General features: G+C 37.4%; 1 long non-coding RNA gene across 1 annotated transcript in view; it reads right to left on the reverse strand.

Moving 5' to 3' along the window:
* The window catches only part of LOC121141922, a 39,745-nt gene extending 17,925 nt beyond the window's left edge, over positions 1–21,820 (reverse strand). The window contains exons 1-2 of the long non-coding RNA XR_005878886.1: positions 21,688–21,820; positions 12,495–12,589 (exon numbers count right to left, since the gene is read on the reverse strand). This is a non-coding gene — a long non-coding RNA (uncharacterized LOC121141922). The remainder of the gene's footprint in view (positions 1–12,494; positions 12,590–21,687) is intronic.
* Between the last annotated feature and the right edge of the window lie 725 nt (positions 21,821–22,545).

Below are 22,545 nucleotides of genomic sequence, written 5' to 3' on the forward strand. Positions count from 1 at the left end.
ATATATGAGAATGCACATTTCATGTGGGCATAGGCACTTGTGTATCCACATGTGTATGTGTTATGTTTATGTATATGTGAAGGAATGTGTGTGTGAGAAAGTGTCTTTTGAAGCTTATTTTAGTACCAGTGATAATTTACGACTCAGAAATTTATTATCATTGAAAATTTCATATTAAAAATAATTCTTGCAGTTTTCTTTATGGGAAATTTTGATATTTGGTATTGTTTTCAGCAGCAAGTACATGAAGAGCCAGTTTTCCCATGCAAAGCCCTTCCTCTACAAGCATATATCTCTGAAGCACTCTATATTTTACTTTATTTTTCAGTTCTATAATTTCAATTTTGAGGATTTTTAGTGTCTTTTTTTATCTCATTTGTTGCAGATAAACCATTGCCATGCCAGCTTTCTTGAATAAATTATGCTTGGTTATTTTTTTTATTGTCAATAACTTAGCTATTTATAGAATGCATGTAAGTGAATTATTGACATCCTGTTTTAATCTATTTGGCTAATGCAATTGTGATATTTTTTAATCTAAAAAATATAGCTTTCCTTGAAAATAAGAGTGTTAGGTCAGCCATACAAGTCATTCATAGAGGGCCAGGCAGTTGTAGTACATACCTTTAGTCCCAGAAGCCACACTAGTTGGCGATAGAGGCCAGGCAATGGTGGCACAAACCTTTAATCCCAGCACTGGAGAGAAATATAAGGTGGGTGGAGACAGGAGTGAAGTGTATTCAGTCTGCAGTAACACTGAGGACAAGATTGCTCCTTTTGGTCTGAGCCTTGGTAGAATTAAGAACTCTCTAGTGGTTGACTGCTTTGCTTTTCTGATTTTCAGCTTGAATCCTAATATCTGTCTCTGGGATTTTATTATTTGTGCTATATGTATCACATTTTACTAGAGGAAAAAATGCGACATTGTGCCTCATCAGAAAATACAATGCTATCCTATCATTTGTATATTTTTCCAGTTCCTATTTCTCACTGAACTGTTCTGGGATGATCTCCTTCACACCTGTCTTATTTTAAAGTTTTGCTTATAACTGTCTGTGCCACCTGCTTCTGTAAATCATTTCACTTAAAATAAAAAAAACTCTGCTTCTTTTACAACAAAATTATCCCTTCCTGAAAGAATCCTAAATAAGACACAGAAGAGTTCTTTAAATTCTGGGAGACAGGAACTAGAAATATAACAGAACGTCTACAAAAATCACCAATATTTGCATACACAGTGAAGCAAAAATTAAACACTGAATTGTAAGGTAAAAAGTGGAAAGTTGTGGGGAATAGATCTGGGATCTAACAAATGCCCTTTTGCTTCTTGATTTGCTAGGATTGGGTTTTATAATATCAGACAAGTTATCACTTCTGTGCTTCAGTTTTCTTGAATGGACATAAAATAGTGCCATACCATAAGACATTTAGAAACATAAATACATATTCAGTTGTTAAAATATCTGCTTTAAATGTTAGCCACTGTTATCTTTTGGCTTTATTATTTCCAATTTGAGGGAAAAACTTATAGATTGGAATTGCTCAGCAAGATTTGTACCTATCCAACCTATGCTACCTTATTCTTAAGCTCTGTAGTACATGATGGGGAGTCTCAGAATTTAAGAAAGAAAGCGACATAATCTTCCTATACAGAAACCTCTCCAGAGCTACTGGAGACAAATCAGGAAGTTGATTACAGAAATCCAGATGATGTTCTATAAGAAACCTGCAATCATCGGAGTAGAAAAAGACAAGATGGGTATGGGATGCAATTATGAAAGTTAAAAGAGTAGAACTCTGTCCTTATTTGAATACAAAACAATACTCAGGTTTCTTCCTTGGGGATCAGAATAGACAGATGTCACTGCTCAAGAGGAATATGGAGATGGACAAGATTACATAGCACCTATTTTCTCCCTTACTAGTAAACTAATAAAAATGAGCTCAGAAGTGCATTTATTAGGTAATGCTACAAAACAGAACTCAACAAGAGGGGTTGCCAGTTCTGATACTCTGGAGGGAATATCCACCCCCCTTTTATTCAGCACCTGGAATCCCCCCGTATTCCTTTCTAAGATCAGAGAGCATATATAGCATAGCGGTATCTGCTCTGTGCCTCTGAGTAATGTCAAGATTCAATAGCATCAGTAGTTCTCCCAGCATCGGTTTCTGAAAGATGCTGACATCCTTACTGCTTCAGCAATGCAAGCTACTCAGTGATGAGGTTCAGAGTTAGCATTCTCAGCTGCAGCTTGAAACCAGAATTCAAGAGACGATACAGGATGGAGGATGACACTGAAAATATGCACTGTGTCTGCATGCTCAGACCCCGTTTGCTTATGATAGCAGGCTTTGATAGAGACAGTATCTTGCACAATGCAAATGATCAGTTCTCCCCCAGCAGAAAGATAGTTTCATAAGAAGAGAGAGAAAGAACAAGTGAGGTCTTCAAGGACATGCATAGAAGAATTAGGTCATTTCAGGGCCGAAGATTGAAGGAAAGTATCAAGAAATAATATATCTCCACAGGTCAAACGCCATCCCACAATGCACAAGATCAACTCATGCAGCAGGGTAGCAAGATCTAAAATTCTAAATAAATCCATGTGACAGTGGCACCTAGAAACTGTACCTGATTCTCGGGGAAAATTGATGGAATGTGGCACATGGCTAGAGAAGCCAACAAGGTTCTTATTGTAATGACAGAACTGAATTCAGAAATTAAGCACAGCAGGGAAGAAATGGATCCAACATAGATGTCAAAAGCTATCATTGGCTTTTGTGATGAAACATTCTTTTTTTGTCTCTTAAGCTCTGGTCAGTGGCCTATGTAGGTCAATGATGCAGCACAGGAAAAACCAAACATCACACATGTTAGTTTCTTTCTGAGAAACTTTGAAATGTTACAGACATCCGAAGATTTCTTTTTGTTAGCAAATTCTTCATTGCCTATAGTGCCCACAAGTTGCCATGTTTTTCAATGATTACATTTCTCAACATAAAAGATGAAAAATAATCATTAATAGCTCACATCATAGTGAATAGGAGACTGGGACCTACTTGGTTTTTAAAAAAGACACTTGGATGATCAAGAATATCAGATGATTTTTTGTTTTGTTCTGTTGTGCGTACGCACACGTGAATGTGTGTGTGCATGTATGTTTGTGTTTTATTTGTGTTTGTTTCTAATTCTTTTTATCTTGCTTGTTTCTCATTTAATATACAATTTGGTTATACTGAAATGACTTTTTTTCTTCTAACATTTTCTGTCTTTTCACAGGAAAAGAGATACAGAAATTTGCCACTGATATTTTAACAGATTTCTAATTGACTCCTTTCTTGTCTTAGCCACCACAGCCTCAGTCTTGTATTTAACACATGTTAACAAATTCTTCTGTCATCTATAGTTGTTTTCAAAGTAGAAATGAAGCCAGGGCTGTAATTCTACTGTTTTAATAAATATTATTTGCAATCACAGATAACCCATGCATCATTGTATTTGCTTATTTATGGTAAAGAAAACATGCATAAATGATACTTTCTTTAGAACAAGTATTTACCTGTTTAATATAATTTAAAAGCTGCACAATGCCCCTTGATCTCATATCGTAAAAATCTTTAATAAAACCAAGAGACCTTTCATAATTAGATGTGTTTTTAAGTCCCCTTGGGGTCTTCTTCCTTAAATTAAATCTGTGAAATATAAATAACTCACAGAGAGATACATATATTAAGGGAGCTATTTTTGCATGCTTTCACATGAGGCACTGAAATTACTCCTTAAAATAAATCTTAGAAATTGTACATGTAAATAAGGTTGTGCAAATAGGATTAGAAATTTACCCATATTTAATTTATTTTGCATCGTTACCAAAGTCCATTTAGTCCTTAAGTCAGTTCTATGAAATCTCAATTAATCTCTAGAAGCTAGTTTGAAAATCAATATGTGAGAGGGGCTAAGAAGACCAAGGTCAAAGTCTGAGAAAGTTGCTTTTCTTATATTAATAATAGTCACCTTTGAGCCAATCATTGGTGAGTGCATTCAGCAGTGAACGGATTTTCTATAATTTTCCATATTATGAGAAATAATGAGTATTCTATAACTTAAAATTTGTCTTTGCTCTGCAGGATAGTCAGAGAAGTGAAGCAAAAATTTTATGGTCATTCCAAATGAGTAACACAAAAGAAGTTACACAAATGTGACAAGACGGAGTCATGGGAACAAACAAAACTAAGTTCCATGTATGACCAATGTTAAATTCATAGGAGACTCTTGCTTTGGGCTAAGGTCCTGCCCCAAGGCCCAGGAGACCTCATCAGACTAGCAGGAAATAGTCATGCTGTCCACACAAATGAAAAGAACTCTATAGCAAACAAACTTTCGAAGATATTGGAGATTCACAGTTGTCTATTAGCAACCAACCAGAAAAGGCCTAGAACTTCTGGGCTGGGTGTGAAAAGACAGTTATTTCTAAGGTAATTTGTAATAGAAGTAATTAAAATGGCTTCCAGATTTTTACTCCTTGATTCTGTTTCTTGCATCACTTTTCAAATACATTTTTTCTACTATTCAGACACTAAGACTTTTCTTAAAGCAAAATATAATAAAACTGGGATATTAGTGTCTTTGGCCTGTGGATAATTGCAATCATTCACACTTATAACCAATTGAATACCTTCATAATTGTAATGATGCTGTGGTCCATTAAGGTTGAAATCACAATATTCTACTCAATGTTGTATTGTGAGAAACCAGCACAGAGGTTGACCCATAGGAGCTAATCACATAGTAACAAAATAAACACCAGAAGATAAAGAGGAAAAGGAAAGTCATACAGAAATGAAGTTCCATGAAAAACATACAAAAATATGTCAAAGCCGGAAACTTAATAACACAAAACTCTCATATGGCCATACTGGCAATGACCACTTAATTTCAAATGAGTTCAACTTTTCAGAAAGTAATTTAACCATTATTTTAACATTTTAAGTATAGGTATTCTCTCATTGATCACTTGAATGAGAAGTTAGCTTACAGAAAGAATCGCTTAAGTATTAGAAGTACATTACATCTTTATAGCAGAAAGAAATGAAGTCGAGGCAAATATCTATCCATCAACTGAGAAATGGTTTATGGAGCACTTACCTAAGGAATATGTAAAGCGGCTCAAGAATGTATAGTGGTTTAAGGTAAAAGCCATGTTTCAGAGGTTTTAAAAAATTGTAAGTTTCTCTGGAGAGGAAGCAAGCATTTAAGATAAAAACAGATTGAAAGTTACTGGTCATCCCCTGGAGAGGGTTTGTGACTGACTTGCCACCTCTCATTCGATGTTTGAAGCTCACAACAACGTGGAAGAGCTTCTAGTGCACTGTCACTAATAATGGACAGTAACTTTTAGGTCCACCCCTCTCTATCCGATAGGAAATCTCATCTGAGCAATCTCTGCAAAGACAAGCCCATCCACACACCTCATAGATTAATCTGCTACTGGCACTGGCAGGTTTTGCCCTCATCACTGACAATACTAATCCCACTTTCCTAACCTGGGCTTATAACTGCTCTTCCAGCTTCAGGGATGAACCTGTTACTAGGACTATCAATAAGTGGAGGATTTGAATCCATGAAGTATACTTCTACTTAGGAGATGAACAAGGTAACAGGTCCCATATCTATGGGCACTGCTATTCTTACAGATGGGAAACAATTCATTTAAACTAAGATCAATGCCTAAGAAATAGCTGTTAATCACCAGGCAAATGTAAGACATTTCCCTGCAGTATCATCGTCATCTGTGTCTGGAATGCATATCTAATACTGATAAGGATCCTTAGTTCCTGAGGATAGACTGGGCTGTTAACACCAATCCTAGGAGACACCCCTTAGGGTCTCTTGGTGGTCCACAGTGCCTGTATGTACAGCTTCATTTTTCTTAGTGTGCAAACTCCTCTTTTTTCTGTAGCATTAGGACCTGAGAAAAATATAGTGAAATCTAATGGATAATATTTTGAGTATCATAAGAAGTATTTTTTGATGTTAGTTAGAATGGAACTGTTCTGAAACCAGGTGTTCTGAGACCTTGACAGCGGCTAGCATCAAAGCACTTTCTCTCATGTTTCCTCAAGGTGACAACAGCCTTGCCACTCTCATCTTGACTATGGCTTTGCCTTTTGAACTTCATAGGAAACACGGAAGTCTGTGTGTCCCATGTCTGTGACTACTGATCTGATTTAAAACAACACTGATGTTTTAAGTCTTTTTGAAAGCTTTTATCTCTGCCATATTTGTGGCCTAGGTTCTTTGCTATGAAAACTTTTCTTCTAGGAGTTCCAGGGTTTTCCTTCAGGAAAAAACAAATAGCTTGGCTTCATCTTTTTCTTTTATTACTTTTTAAATACCGGGAGTCCTTTTATTGATCCATTTTTTAAGTACAGTAGTGTTTTGCTTTTACTCTAGGTCTATGGACCATCTAGTTTCAGGTTCTTGGTTCCCCATACAGTGTTAGGCATGGGTTCATTCTTGAAGAGTAAGTCTCAAGTCAGATGAGACATTGCTTGGCTCCTCCCACAAATACTGTGCAGCCATTTCCTTAGGATATTTTGCAGGAAGGAGAGATTGTAGGAAAAAGGTTTTATGTCTAGGTTGGTGTTTATATTTCTCCTTTGGTAACATGCATAGCACATTCCAAGACCTGACAGTCTAAAACATAAAGTAGAGGGGTCCATGTAGTCATCAGCGTGACTTCTTGGTTTTCAGTGAGTTGTGTGGGTATAGTCCACAGCAATGGGAACCTGTTGTCAGTTTATACTTTTAATATACTAAAAATAGCCATCTGACAAAACTATAGATTCAATGCAATTTTCATAAAAATTCAACATAATTCTTTATACAACTTGAAAGGACAATCTAAACTTCATATGGAAAAACATAATGCCCAGGGTAGTCAAAACAATTCTGAACAATAAAAGAACTCCTGGAGCTTCCACCATTTCCAATTTCAAGTTGTACTATAGAGTAATAAAAATCACATAGTATTGAAATAAAAACAGACATATATGATCAATGAACTCAAATTGAAGACCCAGACATAAACCCACAGACATTTGGACACTTGATTTTTGACAAAGAAGCAAGAAGCACAACTGGAAAAAAGACTGCATCCTCAACAAGTGATGCTGGTCAAACTGGATGTCTGTATGTAGAAGAACTCAAACAGATCTATATTTATCACCCTGAACAAAACTAAAGTCCAAGTAGGTCAAAGACATACACATAAAACCAGATACACTGAACAAGATAAAAAGAGAAAGTGGGAAATAGACTTGGATGCATCAGCACATAAAAAGACTTCGTGAAAAGAAGACTGAAACTAAGGAACTAAGATCAACATTAAGAAACGGAATCTCAGAAACAAAAAAGCTTCATCTCTTTCAGTTCAGGTAGGAAATAGCATCTTGAGAAGCCACACAGGATTTTGGAGTCTTACATGGTAAGAAGTGACTTTACTAACCCAGAATATCACACAGAGCCAAATGCTTTTAAGCTAACTCCATTTGTTGCTTTTGATTTCTTTTATAAAGCAAGACAGGGTTTCTCTCTGTAGCCTTGGCTGCCCTGGAACTTGCTTTGTACACTGGGCTAGCCTTGAACTCATAGGGATCCACCTGCCTTTGCCTCTAGAGTACTGGGATTAAAGGCAGCTGTTTTAAACTTTTATAGTGAAAATTTGTTCTTTTCACAATTACTTTCAACCTCCTACTTTCAGAGAGTTATATTCGACCTAATTATCACTGCACACACACACATCTAATTAATCAAAATTAATTAAAAAAGTGTTTACCCTGTAAGAAGCATGAGAACATGATTTCATACTTATAAAAAACAAAATAAAACTTAATACTGTTACTTCCACCACTTGTAATCTTTGAATGTGCTAGAAGACAGAAGCAGATCCGTGGGGCTCAACACCCATCCAGTTTAGCTTATTCAGTGAGAGTCATTGTAACTGAAAAGATGTGGATAGTACCTTTAGAATGACACCTAATTTAGACCTCTGGCTTCCACGTGTATGTGCACATATAAGCATGTGCACATATAAGCAAATGAACTTGCACACACAAAAAATAAATTCAGAGAATTAGGCATAAAATAAGCATTTAAATATAACATAATGAAAAAATATTTAATACAGATATTGAAATTGTGAAAGAATTACAAAATTACTAAAGTCTAATTAAATAGCCCTAACATATTCTACGTGCTCATACTGCTAGAAGAAAGACTGAGAACACAAAAAGAGATGAAGGATACAAAATATTCAAAACAAACGTCTATACATGCCTGAATAAACAAAATATACTGACTGGTATTAATAGGAAATTATGCATTTCAACAGAAATGATTACTAGATCTGCAAACATACCAGTTGTAATTGTACCATATGAAACACAAGAAGACTGAAAATAAGTATCTGAGCACTGAGGGGTTGTGGAACACCTTGAAGCAATATTATAAACCCATAATTGCTATGAAAGAGGAGGAAAGAGAGTGACAGTGAGAAAAAATAAATAGTAGCAGAAATAATGATTAATTTTTGTCCTAAAGTCAATTAATACTACAAAGATATATGTAGACAGTATCTCTCCTGCCTGATCCCACAACAATTTTCTTCCAAATAAATACACAGAGGCGTATATTAATTAGAAACTGTTGGCTGGTGGCTCTGGCTTCTCCTGAATAGCTCTCTCTTAATTATTAACCCATTTCTATTACACTATGTATTGCCATGAGGCAGTGGTTTACCCATATTGCTTCGGCATGTTACTCCTTTTAGGCACTACATGGCATTTCCCTGATGCCATCCTCTCCTCAGAATTCTCCTCGTCTAGTAGCCCACTATGCTCCCTGCCTGGCTACTGGAAAATCAGTGTTTTATAAATCAACCAATTAAAGAGAAATATATATAACACAGAAGGACATTCCCCATCAGATGTAGCTGACAGGGATTCAAGTAAGTTCTAAACAAGACCAAGAGACAAGCAGAGGAGCTGCACATAAGGTAAAGGGAGATGACAGTAAATATGATGGCAAATTTCTTTTTGGAATAAGCTTAAGCCAAAAGAGAGAGCAGAAATAATACTTCTGCGGTATTAAAAGAAAATAAAAGCAACAAAACGCTGTCAACAATGAATTTAATCTCAGCAAAACTATATTTTTAGTAAAATTGAGGTTTTGTTTTTCAGCCACACAAAGATTGGAAGGAATCATAATCAGCCTAGCTGCACAGCAGAAAATGATACATGACATCAATATCCAGCATGATGAGACTTTACTGAAACTAAGAATGACCATTAAGAGATGCTGTTAGAAAAATGAAGGGGACTGAACATAATTTTCATGGAAATTTGTAAGTGATAGTTCTTATGATTTAAAGTTTAAAGGATTGGTTGCTTAAAGCAAAACTACTAATATATTATGGAGCTTGTAACATTTGCAGACGTACAAAACTTATTAAGATACTACAATGCAAAAATAGTTTTGTTTTGGTATTCAATTGAAGGCACACAGAACAAAGTAAAAGATCCACCATTAAGCTCAGGTACAATATTGATTCTTGATAAAATTCATGAAGCAAAATTCCTAACCCTTTACTCAATTGGGGTATAACAGACCTTGAACATTAAGGACATTTGTTTCTTCTTCCAGAAATATTAATAGACAAGGTAACACAGAAAGGGGAAATCTCATAGAGACTCAAACCTAGACAAAGTACTCAGAAAATTAGGAGTAGGAGAAACAATCTTCCTTAGAGGAGAGCCTGCATATTGGGTATTCAATACCAAAGGATCAGGTCTGAAACTACAGACATACAAATGACACCATGTGGATTCAGCAGGATGTGTGTGTGTGTGTGTGTGTGTGTGTGTGTGTGTGTGTGTGTGTGTGTGTTTCTTGAAGGGAAGAAACTGAAGAGAATAAATGATAAGTGATAAAATCACATTTTAATTTCAAAAAATTAAAATAAATGAAATAGAAACCATAGTTTTGAAAGTCAGTAAAAACAACTGTTAGCCAAGTAGGTTTGTTAAAACCACCATCATTACTAACACCACCATGGCTATAACATCAGTAGGTAAGTTATGCTTCAGCACCCATAACACTGTGACCAAGAACATATGAACTATATCATTGACTAATGTAGAGTTATGCCGCCATGACACTGATTTCTGTCTAATCTCATTGATATAGATTACCATAAAGACGAAAACCAGTTTGCATCAGTAGAAGTCAGATAAATGGTTGTCTGAGATAGAGGGGAAAATAAACGACATGGCTATTGGAGGTGGACATTTCATGGGTACATACGTGTGTCAGAATTGATGAATGTGTCCATTTCATTGTGTGTATACTATACTTAAATGGCAATACTAAGAAAGATACCAAATATTTCACAAACTTAAATGCTAAGTATAAAAACTAAAAGAATTTTCAAAAATTAAAAGAATTATGTATTATGCGAATGAGTTTAGACTATGAGGTGATAGCGCCGAAGGTGCCACGCATCCGCTCTTGTAAAGTCATGAAAGCTTATTTTAGCCAGGTCTAGCATGGGTATTCCACTCAGACAAAGCAATACCTGCTCATGTAGTAGAGTCTGTGTTTGAACAAATTGAGTACAGGTAGACAAAATATAACAAAGAAATGTAGTGATCAAAAATAAAAGTATTATCCTGCCCATCATGTTCTCTGACATGGTGATCCTCTATTTCTAGGACACATAGCTGCCATTGAGACAAAAATACAATCTTAGATGATTTGATAAAATGCACTCCGCTCAGCAGAAAGAATTGGACGTACATGGGGAGTTCACACAAACTCTCCTGGTAAAAACTGTTTCACCCCACCATCACCTCTGCTTTCACGTTATTTATACACCAGACTTCTTTTGAAGGGAAAAGAGAGTGGGAGGTGGGGGGAGGATATTGAACCCAGCTTGGGCTATGTGATGGATGATATCAGAGTGCCGAGAAACCAAAGCGTTCTCCACAGATGGTTTGTGATACAGGATTTCAGGCTGGCAAATCTGTTTGTGGCTCTTTGGTCTTCACTGAAAATAATGCAGTGAGCAAAGACTGTCTGGGTCAGGGATGTCCAAATTTCCAGACTGTACAAATTTTGCTTAGCAGTAGAAAGTAGTCATATTCCAAATTTTCATTTTGTCTTACCTAATTACATAAAGGCAAGTATGTCTTAAAATATTTGTTCAAGCAGGTCCAATAATTCTAACAAACAATGAGAAAACAGGGTTGTACAGCAACATAACTACAACTCTTTGTCATAGTATAAGGCCCTGTCATCAGCATGCCTCACCCTAGAGAATTGTGCTAAAGATTCATTTGTGATGTAGTGAGATTGTCTGAATTGGTCATACTTCCCTGAAATGCATATATTACAAGTGCTGATTGAGGCTTCGTGCCTAGACTCCAAAGAGACGGTTTTTGTCTCTGATTTCAAAATAGAAAGCATTTCCAACTGACATGATTTTTATTAATAAATAAATAAAGACTTTGCACAAGAAAAAAGGGAAGTTTCAAGTTGCAGCTTAGTCTTTGTTTTTACAAGTCATTATTACGAAGGATATCAAAGAGCTTTCTTGGAGCATACAAGATCAGCTGAAAATATTTCTCTTGAGAGAAATTTCCCTGGCTCTTGAGGATGTCAGATTTGGGTTTGTAAGTGGAGAGGAGTAGACACAAGTGGTTCTATCCAGTGGGAAAACAGGGCTAAAATACATGACTAGCCATACTGAAGTCACAACCACTTTGAATGATACTACCTACAAAGCCTTGTACACAAGCAAACACACATTGATAATGATTCAGAAGAGTAAATATTTGACAACACAAGCTAATGCAAACTAGAAGCCAATTGTTAATGTTTTTTCCAGTCAATTTTTACAAATTAAAATACTGGTTCAGCCAAGAGAGTGCATTTTTTAAAAAGTTGAATTATCAATATTTGCAAGTGAATAACGGATAAAATAATGTAACACACTTCTAGTTCAGCTCAGCTAACCTTTGACCCATTTCCATTATACAGAATGTATGTTTTCTGTGAAATGGAAAACAATATTCTCAGATCAAGAAGAAAAGGCTTATATCTAGTAAATTAGTGTATGTGTGACAAGTTACAAAAGCAAAATATAAACATTCACATTATGTTATGGCATCTTGTCACTTCTGTCTATTTTAACTTCAATTGTCACTTACATGTGTCAGTATCATGCGTAATTCCAAAACTCACATTTTTCCATAGGTGTCCCAAGTGTGATAGTTGTAGATAAACTGTACAATTCATAAGAAAATAGAGTGTGTAGAAAAAGGGTACCAGAAGACAGGGTCATAACTTGCGTAGATACTAATGCCTCATTAATCACTCAATGTGTAAAGTGCCTTAGTTTAATTTTTAAGAGATAAATATGAAATTTGTTCCTTACTTTTTTGTACCCAGTGCTGTTCTTAGGTTACATTTACTAAAAATCTTCAACATTCTCTGCTGCCATCAGTCACTGGGTGAAGGTTCTAGGATCTCCTGGGCAGATCGGGAACATAGGGGAAGGTGAGAGGGAACCAGGAAAAAGAGAAGGGGATAAGAGGAGGGCAGAAGAAGGCATGGAGAAACAGGAAGGTAGAGTCGAGGTAAGAATAGAGGAGAGCAGGATGAGAGATACCATAATAGATGGAGTCATTATAGGCTTGAGGAGAGAGCTGACACTAGTGAGATCTCCAGTGATCTACAAGGATAACACCAACTGGAAAACTAAACATTAGGGGAGGGACTATACTAATAGCCCCTCCTTGATGATAAGGTTGATGACTACCTTATATGCCATCCTAGAACTTTCATCCAGTGACTAATGGAAGCTGAGACAGATAGATACCTTCAGCTAAACACTGAACTGACTCCCTGGAACTCAGTGACAGAGATGGAGGAGTGATGAGCAAAGGGGTCAAGACCTTACTGGTGCAACCGACAAAGACAGCTGACCAGATAAGGGGGAGCTCTTGAATCCCAGACTGATGCCTGAGAGGCCAACAGGGGACTGATCCAGACTCCATGAATGGAGTGTCAGTGAGGAGGCCTCAGAAATCTCTGGGGCCTTGGGTAGTAGATTAGTGTTCACTATGGCATATAAATGAACTTTGGGAGCCCATTCCACATGGAGGGATGCTCTCTCAGCCTGGACACATGGGGAAGGGCCTAGGTCCTGCCCTGGATGAAATGACAGACTCTGGAGATCCCGCCAAGGAGGGCTTCACCCTCCCTGGGGAATGGTGTGGGGATTGGGTGGAGGATTGGGGGGTGTGAGTAGGCCTGGGAGGGAGAAGTTTGGTTAGCTGGGATTGACATTTGAAGCATGCATGTTTCTAACTTAAATAAAAACATAAAAATAATCTTTAAAAATCCAATTATCCTGGCTTGCTTGCTGTTACTATGATAAATAAAATGATCAACAGCAAGTTGGGATGGAATGGGCTTATCTTATCTGAAATTTTACATTCCATCAGTGGGAAAATTCAGGGCAGGAATTTAAGATAGGAACCTGGAGGCAGGAACTGAATCAGAGACCATGGATGAATGATACTTCCTGAATTGTTCCTGCTGGCTCCTTCAATTTGCTTTCTTATACAACCCTGTACTATCTGCTCATGGCCAGCACCAAGGATAGTGAGCCTTGCCCTCCAGTATCAACCATTAATCGTGAAAATATCTCTCAGACTAAACTATAGGCCAATCCATGGAGGCATTTCCTCAACTGAGCCTCCCTACCCCCAGATCATCCTAGCTTTTGTCAAGTATTCAAAGGCCTAACTTATCATCGTCCCTAAAGACAAAAATCACAATCATAAAGGAAATGATAGTAGAAACAAAATTTGTTCAAGATTACAATTATTGTCCTCGTAACTCTGTGCAAATTTCTATCCTTTGATTACACAACCAATCATTCTTTATTCTAATCCAATTTCTGGCAAATTTAGGACTTAATTATATCTTGACACATTTTTTACCCTTTTAAAGACTGTTTCAATCCTAACATTAAAAAAATAATATTCTCTGTCTTGAGGGAATCAGATAAAATCAATTACAGATTAGAATATCTTTGAATTAAAATTCTTGGAAAGAAATACACCTTCCACCTATACCAATAATTAACTGCTTAAAACTTCAACTATGGTGGAGCATTTGGAATGCTGTGGGGCCAGAGTCTATCTTTAATTTATTAAGGTGCTATGTTTATTCCTTAATTGTCATTCCTTGCCCATTTTAATTTCTGATCAAATATCCTTAAAATTAACAGATAAAATATTTTGGAATGTAGTACAACCACTACTTTCCACCAACCAAAACACCTAAGAATATTGTCCCCATCTGTGGTCTGCAGTAGAGACTCCTGAGCTTTGTAGTAAACCATCCGCTTGATGTTTCCACCAGTGTATTTCAAATGTACTTTAACGTATGACTTTCTCTATTGTACTACTATAGAAACTTCATGAAATCATCATTGTGCTTGAATTTGGAATTTTGGCTAGGCTGAATTTGTATTACTTGGCCATAATCACTCATATTTGGCTCCAGAAAAAAAAGCTGTTTCTTACCTTCTTTGTGGGAGTGAAGGATGCTTTTGCAAGGATACATAAACCACTATGTGACTTGCAAAACAAAATCTAAATCATATATATATATTTTTTTGTCTTTGGGTTGTGTGTGCAATGATAATGAATGTGTATATGTTTTCTTTTTTATTAATTTTTTATTTTAATTTTAAATAGCTTGTTTTACATGTCAATCCCAGTTCCCTCTCTCTCCCCTCCTCCCGCACTCCCCCATTCCCCCCAGCCTCCCACCCTATTGCCAATTCCTAGATATAGGGGATATCTAGAGTCTGTCATTTCACTCAGGGTAGGGTCCAGGCACTCCCCTAAGAGTCCAGGCTGAGAGAGCATCCCTCTTTGTGCTATGGGCACACGATAACTGTTTGTATTCCAGGGATAGACACTGATCCACTGCTCAGGGACCCATAGGTTGCTCAGACCTTCTCACTGACACTCACATTAGGGGGGAGGGGTCCAGAACAGTCCCATGCTGGCCTTCCCGCTGTCAGTCTGGGGTCCAAGGGGTCTCCCCTGTTCAGATCAGCTGTCTCTGCTGGTTTTGCCAGCCTATTCTTTGTCAATTTGCTCATCACTCCTCTCTCTCTGTCACTGGGTTGCTTGGGTTCAGTTCAGTGCTTAATTGTGGGCATTTGCCTCTGCTTCCATCAGTAACTGGATGAAGGCTCCCATATGGTTATAGATATCAAGTTCATTATCAGGAATGGGCATTCGAGGTGGTCTCTCCACTATTGCTTAGCTTCCCAATTGGTGTCATTCCTTTAGATCACTAGAGGTCACTCTGGTGCCTGATCTGTCTTCTAAGCTATGATTCCCACTTCCCCCTATTCTACACCCCCACTCAACCTTCCTTTCCCCCATGACCTACTCTCTCTTCCTCTTCTCCCCCTCTCTTCTTCCCAGCTCCGACTCTCCCCCACCCCTTGCCGTGTTCCCCATCCATTCAGAGGATCTTGTCTCAATCCTCTTCTCTTGGGTACTATGCATATCTTTTAGGTTCTTTCCTGTTTCCCAGGCTCTCTATCAGTGGAAGTGCAGACTGGCACTATCCTGATCCATGTCTAAAATCCATATATGAGTGAATACATACCATGTTTGTCTTTTTGCGACTGGGTTACCCAAATCAGGATGGTTTCTTCCAGTGCTATCCATTTACCTGCGAATCTCAAGATCCCATTGCTTTTTTCTGCTGAGTAATACTCCATTGTGTAAATGTACCACATTTTCTCTATCCCCTCTTCAGTTGAGGGGCATCTAGGTTGCTTCCAGGTTCTGGCTATTACAAATAATGCTGCTATGAACATAGTGGAGCAGATGCCCTTGTTGTATGAACTTGCCTCATTTGGATATATGCCTAAGAGTGGAATTGCTGGGTCTTGTGGTAGGTTAATTCCCATTTTCCTGAGGAATCTCCATACTGATTTCCAAAGTGGCTGTACAAGTTGGCACTCCCACCAGCAGTGGAGGAGTGTTCCCCTCTCTCCACATCCTCTCCAGCATAAACTGTCATTGGTATTTTTTGATTTTAGCCATTCTGACAGGAGTAAGATGGTATCTCAGAGCTGTTTTGATTTGCATTTCCCTCATGGCTAAGGATGTTGAGCACTTTCTTAAGTGTCTCTTGGCCATTTTAGCCTCCTCTCTTGAGAATTCTCTATTTAGTTCTGTACCCCACGTTTAATTGGATCCTTTGGTGTTTTGGAGACTTGCTTCTTGAGTTCGTTGTAAATTTTGGAGAATAGCCCTCTCTCAGATGTGGGGTTAATGAATATCTTTTCCCATTCTGTGGACTGCCTTTTTTTCTCTTATTGACTGTGTCCTTTGCCTTACAGAAGCTTTTTAGTTTCAGGAGGTTCCATTTGTTAATTGTCGATCTCAGTGTTTGTGCCACTGGTGTTATGTTTAGGAGGTGGTCTCCTGTACCAACTCGTTGAAGAGTATCTCCCACTTTCTCTTCTAAAAGTTTCAGTGTGGCTGTATTTATGTTGAGATCTGTGATCCTTTTGTACTTAAGTTTTGTACAAGGCAATAAACATGGATCTATCTGCAGTCTTCTGCATACCAGTACCCAGTTATGCCAGCACCATTTCTTTTTTCCATTGTATAGTTTTAGCTTCTTTGTCAAAAATCAAGTGTTCATAGGTGTGTGGGTTAAAAATCAGGGTTTTCAATTCAGTTCCATTGGTCTACCTGCCTATTTTTGTGCCAATACCAAGCTGTTTTCAGGACTATAGCTCTATAATAGAGCTTGAAGTCAGGTATGGTGATGCCTCCTGAAGTTCCATTATTGTATAGGGTTGTTTTGGCTATTTTGGGCCTTTTGTTTTTCCATATAAAGTTGATTAATGTTCTTTCCAGGTCCTTGAAGAATTGTGATGGAATTTTGATAGGGATTGCATTGAATCTGCAGACTGCTTTTGGCAGCATTGCCATTTTTATTATGTTGATCCAACCAATCCAAGAGCATGGGAGATCTTTCCATTTTCTGGTATCCTCTTTGATTTCTTTCTTTAAAGACTCAACGTTCTTGATATACAAGTCTTTCACTTCCTTGGTTAACATTATCCCCAGATATTTGATGCTGTTTATGGCTATTGTAAAGGGTGATGTTTCTCTGATTTCTTTCTCAGTCACTTCATCATCTGTATATGATAGGGCCACTGATTTTTTTTGAGTTTACCTTGTATCCTGCCACATTGCTGAAGGTGTTTATCAGTTCTAGGAGTAACCTTGTGGAGTTTTTCGGGTCACTTATGAAAACTATCATATCATCTGCAAATAGTGAAAGCTTGACTTCTTCTTTTCCTATTTGTATCCCCTTTATCTCCTTTTGTTGTCTTATTGCTGTAGCTAGAACCTCAAGTACAATATTGAAGAGATATGGAGAGCGTGGGCAGCCTTGTCTTGTTCCTGATTTTAGAGGAATTGCTTTGAGTTTCTCTCCATTTAGTTTGAAACCTAGATCCAAGGAAGATAACTACACTCACAAAGACACAGGCAATATATAATCCCACTTTACAAAACACAAAAAGAAAAAGGGAGGAGAAACTACATAAAATAACTTCACTAACAATAAATCAAGCACAAACAGGAACCATCAATCCATGGTCATTAATATCCCTCAATATCAACGGCCTCAACTTGCCTATAAAAAGACACAGACTAGCAGAATGGATATGAAGACAGAACCCTTCCTTCTGCTGCATACAAGAAACACATCTCAACATCAAAGACAGACGTCATCTCAGAGTAAAGGGTTGGGAAAAGACCTTCCAATCAAACGGTCCCAAGAAACAAGCAGGTGTAGCAATCCTAAAATCTAACAAACTAGACTTCAAATTAAAATCAATCAAAAGAGATGAAGAAGGACACTTCATATTCATCAAAGGAAAAATACATCAAGATGAAGTCTCAATTTTAAACATCTACGCCCAAAATACAAAGGCTCCTACATTCATGAAAGAAACATTACTAAAGCTCAAAATTCACATAAAATCTCACACACTAATAGTAGGAGACTTCAACACTCCGCTCTCAGTGCTAGACAGGACCTCCAGACAGAAACTTAACAAAGAAACAAAAGAACTAATAGAAGTTATGACCCAACTGGGTTTAACAGACATCTATAGAACATTCCACCCAAACACAAAGGGATATACTTTCTTCTCGGTGCCACATGGAACCTTCTCTAAAATTGGCCACATAATAGGAAACATAGCAAATCTCCACAGATACAAAAACATTGGAATAACCCCCTGTATCTTATCAGACCACCATGCATTAAAATTAGAATTCAACAATAACACAAATCACAGAAACCCTACAAAACCATAGAAATTGAACAATGCACAATTGCACCATCCCTGGGAAAAGGAAGAAATAAAAAAAGAAATTAAAGACTTCCTGGAATTCAATAAGAATGAAGACACAACATACACAAACTTATGGGACACTTTGAAAGCCGTGCTGAGAGGAAAGTTTATAGCACTTAGTGCCCACATGAAGAAACTGGAGAACAGTCATATTAGAGAATTAATAGCACAGCTGAATGTTCTAGAACAAAAAGAAGCAAACTCACCCAAGAGGAGCAGACGCCAGGAAATAATCAAATTGAGGGCTGAAATCAATCAAGTAGAAACCAAGAAAACACTGAGAAGAATCAATGAAACAAAGAGTTGGTTCTTTGAGAAAATCAACAAAATAGACAAACCTCTGTCCAAACTAACCAAAAGACAGAGAGAGAGCATGCTAATTAACAAAATCAGAAATGGAAAAGGGGACATAACAATGGACTCTGAGGAAATCCAGAGAATCATCAGGGCATATTTTGAAAATCTGTACTCCACAAAATTTGAAAATTTAAAGGAAATGGACAATTTCCTGGATAGATATCACTTGCCAAAACTAAATCAAGAGCAGATAAACAATCTAAACATACCTATAACCCCTAATGAAATAGAAGCAGTCATCAAAAGTCTCCCAAACAAAAGAAAGCCCAGGCCCAGATGGCTTCAGTGCAGAATTCTACCAGAAATTCAAAGAAGAGCTAATTCCAATACTCCTCAAAGTATTCCACACAATAGAAGCAGGAGGCTCACTGCCAAACTCTTTTTACGAGGCTACAATTACCTTGATACCCAAGCCACACAAAGACACAACTAAGAAAGAGAACTATAGGCCAATTTCCCTCATGAACATCGATGCAAAAATACTCAAGAAAATACTCACAAACCGGATTCAAGAACACATCAGAAAAATCATCCACCATGATCAAGTAGGCTTCATCCCAGGAATGCAGGGATGGTTCAACATTAGAAAATCTATCAGTGTAATCCAACATATAAACAAACTGCGAAAGAAAAACCACATGATCATCTCACTAGATGCTGAAAAAGCCTTTGACAAAATCCAGCACCCCTTCATGATAAAGGTCTTAGAGAGATCAGGGATAACAGGAACATACCTGAATATAATAAAAGCAATATAGAGTAAACCAACAGCTAACATCAAACTATACGTTTTCATATGTGTGGCTGCACTTGTGTGTGTGTGTGTGTGTGTGTGTGTGTGTGTGTGTGTGTGTGTGTACAAGTCCGCTGTAGGCATCAGATATCTTCCTCAATTGTTCTACACTCTGGTTGTTGAGCTATTGCCATTTGCATAATGTGGAGCTTGCCAACCCCAGCTAGTCTTTCTAATGCATTGGCAAGAAGCTCCCCGTCTCTGTCTCCCTGGTTTTCGGATAAAACAAAAGTGTGTATCATGCCTGCCATGTTTTTCCATGAGTTTTGGAATCTGAATTCCAGTCCTGATGTTTGCACAGAAAGCACTTTACCCACTGAGCCATCCATCTCAAGACAGGGAAACAAGGATACACTCTTGTAAAGTTTGCTCGTTGTTAAGAAGCTATTTTGAGAGTTAAATGCAGACCATGCTATAAAAGACACACATTGCCAAGTCCTTCAGGACACCCCAAAATGTGAACACAAAGTGCTCCATTTTAAAATCAATCAAGGTGAGGCAAAGCTTAAGCTGCAATTGATTTTGGCTAATTTGCAAGTAGAAAGGTTTAGAACTTGAATAATTTCTTTCCTTCTTTACCTGGTTCACCTATTCAGTGAGTTGCCTAATTATTAGCCTTGCTTGTTTGTTTATTTACTTCAGTTAATTCCTGGGTGAGATAACTTTTGATTTATTTCAACTGTCCTTGGCTAGATGAAAGAAACTACAAACTAAATGGGGAGGAGGGTGAGAGACTTTTTTTAAGCCACTTGAGACAAGTAAAAAGAAAAACCTCTAATCCAAAATGCTAATTTGTAAACTATGTATTTTTTGAATTGAGCTAAAAAAAAGTGAAAAACACAGAACATTTTAGCTTCCTTTTAGTGATTTCACAGAAAAACAAGGATAAAAAGGAAGAACAGTAACTCTATCCCATTAGGCTGAGATTAGAATGGTAACAGATTATTCGTTCTGATGGCATTCATGATCAGAAATCCTCCAGCCCTTGCTGCCTTCCCAAGCCATCAGCATGCAATAGTCTTTCAAAACGCGTTTGCTACATTTTTGAAGCTGTAAAGGAAACATACTGTCTGAATGGTAAAGGAGCTGCATTTCAAAAGCACTGAGGCTTCCTTTCATAGATTTCCCCAAAACTTTTCTTAAGAGAGCATAGGCAAGGACATTTTCAATGCTGATGGAAATAATCAAGATAAACGTTCCCCTGTATCTCTCTGATCTGCGTTGCATCCTTCTCGTGAATGTCAATATGTGCCAATGAGCAAAATATAAAATACTTGCATACAGTCATATGCAAACACACATAAAGTAAACATAAACATTTGCAAATTTGAATTTTTGTATCAGGAAAATGGCGACTCAGTAAAACATTTTTAGCAGAATAAGTGGTAGAATATTTTGGCTGTTTTCAGAAATGCCTAATTAATCGGGTATCTTTTTTTTCCAAATTGTATATTATACAAAGTAATTCCCCTACTTTCCTTTGATAAAATTATTGGTTTATGTGAATACAGTTAGTTTAAAATCTGCTTGTGGTAGGGGAGTTTGCACCTTACTTTTCAACTTAATGAGGTTTTACTGAAAATTCATATAATTATTAAAATATTTTTGTAGAATTATACTTAGTGCTATTATAACTAAAGTTCTAGCTGCATTTAAATGTGTTTTTTTCTTCTAGAAATTTAAAAACCTGGTGCATTGTTCACAATTTCCATGCTGAAAGGCAGTCTGTCAAACTGAAATAGCTACACAATACAAGCGATTTTGTGACTCAGTTCTTGATTGCAGACAGCTGAGATTCAATAACTACAGGGGAATTGAGGACACCATCCAGACGTCTGTAATAATCCCCCTAGCTTTTTCCCTGCTAACTTGAATGCTGCTTCAATGTGTCTGCCTATTTCTTGGCCCTATAATTAAACAGCAGAGAAGCACGGATACACATTTTGATCATATAAAAATTTAGCCACTCACAAAAACACTAAGGAATGTACTCACTGAGTTCTCTCATCCAGAAGCTTTGGTTTGATGGTTCCTAGGACCCCGCAACTGATGACCATAACCTCAAAGGTATCCTGGAATTACAGAATATCTTTAGCATCAGAGAACAATCAGAGACGACCAGAATCAACAGAACCTTCACACACACACACACACACACACACACACACACACACACACACGTGCGCACGCGCACGCGATAAATACCCTACTCTCTGAGATGAGTCAAATGATATAAATAGTCCATTACTGCAGCACTAGGCTCTTTTTCTGAAAGAAAAACAACAACACAAATGATGTATTCTGCAACAAAGCAGAGTACAGAGTAGGCAAAGGAATAATAGAATTGTTCTTACTCTGAAAATGCTCAGTGATCAAATACAAGAATGTACCTAAAACTCCACATAGATGCCAGCACATGAAATCACAACTGAAATCTACTCCTGCATCAATTGCCATGAACTTTTATTCATATTCATTGGTTTTAACACAGTTTCACTCAGCCCAACATTGATTTGCAGGCATTGGAGCTGGCATTTAAGGATGTCTTTTTAACATACATGCCAATGTTTTTGTTTCTTTGTTCATGTGGACTTCAGTACTCAAGAAAATCTGTAATTTAAAGGAGCCTATGCTACTGCTAAACCCATGATGATGGGAAAGAATATAGGAAATGAGGCTATTCCGTGTTGTTTTCACGTTCCAACACAAATAGTCTGAGACTTATTTAATATTCCTCCCATTTCTTTGTGTAGCAGATCTTCTTTCACTCTTCTGTTGTTCTTATTAAGGCCAAACTTCCATTCAATGCATTAGTAAAACCTGAACCTTCTACTCAACCCTGAGGCTAATCCC

This window comes from Mesocricetus auratus, unplaced genomic scaffold (assembly GCF_017639785.1).
Source record: "Mesocricetus auratus isolate SY011 unplaced genomic scaffold, BCM_Maur_2.0 Super-Scaffold_100008, whole genome shotgun sequence".
NCBI classification, from domain to species: domain Eukaryota; kingdom Metazoa; phylum Chordata; class Mammalia; order Rodentia; family Cricetidae; genus Mesocricetus; species Mesocricetus auratus.